Raw genomic sequence first — 6,000 nt, forward strand, 5'->3', positions numbered from 1 at the left:
AGGGAGGAGAGGATAGGAAGGAGAGGATAGGGGAGAGAGGATGGAGGAGGAGAGGATAGGGAGGAGAGGATAGGGAGGAGAGGATAGGGGTGGAGAGGATAGGGTGGAGAGGATAGGAAGGAGAGGATAGGAAGGAGAGGATAGGGAGGAGAGGATAGGAAGGAGAGGATAGGGAAGGAGAGGATAGGGAGGAGAGGAGGGAGGAGAGGATAGGGAGGAGAGGATAGGGGAGGAGAGGATAGGGAGGAGAGGATAGGGAGGAGAGGATAGGGGTAGAGAGGATAGGGGTGGAGAGGATAGGAAGGAGAGGATATGGAGAGGATAGGAGAGGATAGGATAGGAGAGGATAGGAGGAGAGGATAGGGAGGAGAGGATAGGGGAGAGGTGGAGAGGATAGGAGGATAGGGAGGAGAGGATAGGGAGGAGAGGATAGGGGTGGAGAGAGAGGATAGGATAGGAAGGAGAGGATAGGGAGGAGAGGATAGGGAGGAGAGGATAGGGAGGAGAGGATATAGGAAGGAGAGGATAGGGAGGAGAGGATAGGGAGATGAGAGGATAGGGAGGAGAGGATAGGGTGGAGAGGATAGGGAGGAGAGGATAGGAGGATAGGGAGAGGATAGGGTGAGAGAGGATAGGATAGGGAGGAGAGGATAGGGAGGAGAGGATAGGAGGATGAGAGAGGATAGGGGTGGAGAGGATAGGGAGGAGAGGATAGGGAGGAGGATAGGGGAGAGGATAGGGAGGAGAGGATAGGAGAGGATAGGGAGGAGAGGATAGGGGAGGAGGATAGGGAGGGAGAGGATAGGAGGAGAGGATAGGAAGGAGAGGAAGAGAGGATAGGATAGGAGGAGAGGATAGGGAAGAGAGGATAGGGAGGAGAGGATAGTGAGAGGGGAGGAGAGAGGATAGGGGTGGAGAGGATAGGGAGGAGAGGATAGGGAGTGAGAGGATAGGAAGGAGAGGATAGAGGATAGGGAGAGGATAGGGGAGGAGAGGAAGGGGAGAGGATAGGGAGGAGAGGAGGAGAGATAGGGATAGGGTGGAGAGGAGGTGGAGAGGATAGGAGGGATAGGGAGGAGAGGATAGGGGATAGGGAGGAGAGGGAGAGGATAGGAAGGATAGGGGGAGAGGATAGAGGATAGGGGGAGGAGAGGATGGAGAGGAGGGAGGAGAGAGGATAGGGGTGGAGAGGATAGGGAGGAGAGGATAGGGAGGAGAGGATAGGGAGGAGAGGATAGGAAGGAGAGGATAGGGAGGAGAGGATAGGGAGGAGAGGATAGGGGAGGAGAGGATAGGGAGGAGAGGATAGGGAGGAGGATAGGGGTGGGAGGAGAGAGAGGATATGGAGAGGATAGGAGGGAGAGGATAGGAGGAGAGGATAGGGGGAGAGGATAGGAGAGGATAGAGGATAGGGAGGGGGAGAGGATAGGGGAGAGAGGATAGGGGGAGAGATAGGATAGGGGAGAGGATAGAGGAGGTGGAGAGGATTGGAAGGAGAGGATAGGGGTGGAGAGGATAGGAGGGATAGGAGAGAGGATAGAGGATAGGGAGGAGAGGATAGGAAGGAGAGGATAGGGAGGAGAGGATAGGAAGGAGAGGATAGGGAGGAGAGGATGGAGAGGAAGGAGAGGATAGAGAGGATAGGGAGGAGAGGATAGGGGAAGGAGAGGATAGGGAGGAGAGGATAGAGGATAGGGAGGAGAGGATATAGGGTGGAGAGGATAGGGAGGAGAGGATAGGGTGGAGAGGGATAGGGAGGAGAGGATAGGGTGGAGAGGATAGGGAGGAGAGGATAGAGGGAGAGGATAGGGGGAGAGGATAGGGAGGAGAGGATAGGGGGGAGAGGATAGGGAGGAGAGGATAGGGAGGAGAGGATAGGGTAGGGAGAGGATAGAGGGTAGGGAGGAGAGGATAGGGGAGGAGAGGATAGGGGTGGAGAGGATAGGAGAGGATAGAGGAGGAGAGGATAGGAGGGAGAGGATAGGGAGGAGAGGATAGGATAGGGAGGGAGAGGATAGGGAGAGAGGATAGGGAGGAGAGGATATAGAGGATAGGGAGAGAGGATAGGGAGAGGATAGGGAAGGAGGGATAGGAGAGGATAGGGAGGAGAGGATAGGGGTGGAGAGAGGATAGGGTGGAGAGGGGAGGGGAGAGGATAGGGAGGAGAGGATAGGAGGAGGAGAGGATAGGGTGGAGAGGATAGGGGATAGGAAGGAGAGGATAGGAGAGGATAGGAGAGGATGGAGAGAAGGAGAGGATAGGAAGGAGAGGATAGGGGAGGAGAGGATAGGGAGGAGAGGATAGGAGGGTAGGGAGAGGATAGAGGAGGAGAGGATAGGAGGGATAGGGAGGAGAGGATAGGAGGAGAGGATAGAGGATAGGAGAGGATAGGAAGGAGGGATAGGAGAGGATAGAGGATAGGGGAGGAGAGGATAGGAAGGAGAGGATAGGAAGGAGAGGATAGGAAGGAGAGGATAGGGAGGAGAGGATAGGCGTGGAGAGGATAGGGTGGAGAGGATAGGGAGGAGAGGATAGGGTGGAGAGGATAGGGATAGGAGGAGAGGATAGGGAGAGGAGAGGAGGAGAGGATAGGGAGGAGAGGATAGGGAGGAGAGGATAGGAAGGTGGAGAGGATAGGGGGAGAGAGGATAGGAGAGGATAGGGAGGAGAGGATAGGGGAGGAGAGGATAGGGGGTGGAGAGGATAGGAGGAGAGGGTGGAGAGGATAGGGAGGAGAGGATAGGGATGGAGAGGATAGGGGAAGGAGAGAGAGGATAGGGGAGGAGAGGATATAGGGATAGGAGGAGAGGATAGGGTGGAGAGGATAGGGAGGAGAGGATAGGGGATAGAGAGAGGATAGGGAGGGAGAGATAGGATGGAGAGAGGATAGGGAGGATAGGGAGAGGATATAGGGAGGAGAGGATAGGGGAGGAGAGGATAGGGGTGGAGAGGATAGGGAGGAGAGGATAGGGATAGGGAGAGAGGATAGGAGAGGATAGAGAGAGGATAGAGAGGATAGGAAGGAGAGGATAGGGGAGGAGAGGATAGGGGGGAGAGGAGGATAGGAGAGGATAGATAGGAGGAGAGGATAGGGTGGAGGAAGGAGAGGATAGGGAGGAGAGGATAGGGGTGGAGAGGATAGGGAGGAGAGGATAGGAGGAGGAGAGGATAGAGAGGAGGAGAGATAGGGAGGAGAGGATAGGGGATAGGGAGAGGATAGGGAGGAGAGGATAGGGAGGAGAGGATAGGGAGGAGAGGATAGGAGAGGATAGGATAGGGTGGAGGATAGGGAGGAGGATAGGAGGAGAGGATAAGGAGGAGAGGATAGGATAGAGAGGATAGGAAGGAGAGGATAGGGAGGAGAGGAGGATAGGAAGGAGAGGATAGGGAGGAGAGGATAGGAGGAGAGGATAGGGAGGAGAGGATAGGGGTGGGTAGGATAGGGAGGAGAGGATAGGGAGGAGAGGATAGGGAGGATAGAGAGGATAGGGGTGGAGAGGATAGGGAGGAGAGGATAGAGGATAGGGAGGAGAGGATAGGGGTGGAGAGGATAGGAGGAGGGATAGGGTGGAGAGGATAGGGAGGAGAGGATAGGAGAGGATAGGGAGAGGATAGGGTGGAGAGGATAGGGAGGAGAGGATAGGGGTAGAGAGGATAGAGAGGATAGGGAGGAGAGGATAGGATAGGGGAAGGAGAGGATAGGAGGATAGGGAGGAGAGGATATAGAGGATAGGGGTGGGAGAGGATAGAGAGGAGAGGATAGGGGTGGAGAGGATAGGAGAGAGGATAGGGAGAGAGGATAGGGAGGAGAGGATAGAGGGATAGGGGGAGAGGATAGGAAGGAGAGGTAGGGAGGAGAGGATAAGGAGGAGAGGATAGGGGTAGAGGATAGGGTGGAGAGGATAGGGGTGGAGAGGATAGGGAGGAGAGGATAGGGGTGGAGAGGATAGGGGTGGAGAGGATAGGGGGAGGATAGGGAGGATAGAGGGTGGAGAGGATAGGAAGGAGAGGATAGGGAGGAGAGGATAGGGAGGAGAGGATAGGGAGGAGAGGATAGGAAGGAGAGGATAGGGAGGAGAGGATAGGGGTGGGGAGGATAGGGGTGGAGAGGATAGGGAGGAGAGGATAGGGGTGGAGAGGATAGGGGTGGAGAGGATAGGGTGGAGAGGATAGGGAGGAGAGGATAGGAGGAGAGGATAGGGGAGGAGAGGATAGGGAGGAGAGGATAGGGTGGAGAGGATAGGGAGGAGAGGATAGGAAGGAGAGGATAGGGAGGAGAGGATAGTAGGGAGGAGAGGATAGGGGTGGAGAGGATAGGGGTGGAGAGGATAGGGGCGGAGAGGATAGGGAAGGAGAGGATAGGGGAGAGAGGAGGATAGGATAGGGGGAGAGGATAGGAGATAGGTGGAGAGGATAGGGAGGAGAGAAGGAGGAGAGGATAGGGGTGGAGAGGAGGAGAGGAGGATGGAGAGGATAGGAGGAGAGGATAGAGGGATAGGGGTGGAGAGGATAGGAGGGAGGAGAGGATAGGGAGAGAGGAGGGGGAGAGGATAGGGGGAGAGGATAGGGAGGTGGAGAGGATAGGAAGGGAGAGGATAGGAGGTGGAGAGGATAGGAGGTGGAGAGGATTAGGATAGGGAGGAGAGGATAGGAGGAGAGAGGATAGGAGGAGAGGATAGGGAGGAGAGGATAGGGATAGGAGAGGGGGAGAGGGGGGATAGGAGGATAGGGGAGAGAGGATAGGAGGTGGAGAGGATTGGGGGAGAGGATAGGATAGGGGGAGAGGATAGGGGGTGGAGAGGATAGGAGAGGATAGGAGGTGGAGAGGGAAGGAGAGGATAGAGGAGGAGAGGATAGGGTGGATAGGATAGGGGGAGAGGATAGGAGAGGATAGGGAGGATAGGGGTAGGAGAGGATAGGAAGGAGAGGATAGGGGAGGGAGGAGAGGATAGGGAGAGGGAGAGGATAGGGAGGAGAGGATAGGGAGAGGATAGGAGGGAGAGGATAGGGAGGAGAGGATAGAGGATAGGGGTGGAGAGGATAGGGAGGAGAGGTAGGGGGAGAGGATAGGGGATAGGGGAGAGGATAGGGAGGAGGATAGGGGAGAGGATTGAGGGATAGGGGAGAGGATAGGGGTGGAGAGGGAGGAGGGAGGGAGAGGATAGGAGAGGATAGGGAGAGGATAGAGGATAGGGTGGAGAGGATAGGGAGGAGAGGATAGGGAGGAGAGGAGGAGAGGATAGGGTGGAGAGGATAGGGAGGAGAGGATAGGGGTGGAGAGGATAGGGGTGGAGAGGATAGGGAGGAGAGGATAGGGGTGGAGAGGATAGGGAGGAGAGGATAGGGAGGAGAGGATAGGGGTGGAGAGGATAGGGAAGAGAGGATAGGGAGGAGAGGATAGGGAGGAGAGGATAGGGGTGGAGAGGATAGGGGAGGAGAGGATAGGGAGAGGATAGGAGGAGAGGAGAGGATAGGGTGGAGAGGATAGGGAGGGAGAGGATAGGGGGAGAGGATAGGGAGGAGGATAGGGGATGGAGAGGAGGATAGGAGAGGATAGGGAGGAGAGGATAGTGGGAGAGGGAGGAGAGGATAGGGAGGAGAGGATAGGGGAGAGGTGGAGAGGATAGGGATAGTGGAGAGGATAGGAGGAGAGATATGGGAGGGATAGGAGAGGATAGGGAAGGAGAGGATAGGGAGAGAGATAGGATAGAGGATAGGAGGAGAGGATAGGGAGGAGAGGATAGGGAGGGAGGATAGGGGAGGAGAGGATAGAGGATAGGAGAGAGGATAGGAAGGAGAGGATAGAGAGGAGGAGAGGATAGGGATAGGAGAGGATGGGAGAGGAGGAGAGGATAGGGGAGGAGAGGATAGGGAGGAGGATAGGGGAGAGGATAGGGAGGAGAGGATAGGAGAGGATAGAGGATAGGATAGGAGAGGATAGGGAGGAAGGAGAGGATAGGGAGAGAGGATAGGAGGTGGAGAGGATTGGGAGGAGAGGAT

Source organism: Oncorhynchus nerka, linkage group LG20, assembly GCF_034236695.1.
Source record: "Oncorhynchus nerka isolate Pitt River linkage group LG20, Oner_Uvic_2.0, whole genome shotgun sequence".
Taxonomy (NCBI): Eukaryota; Metazoa; Chordata; class Actinopteri; order Salmoniformes; family Salmonidae; genus Oncorhynchus; species Oncorhynchus nerka.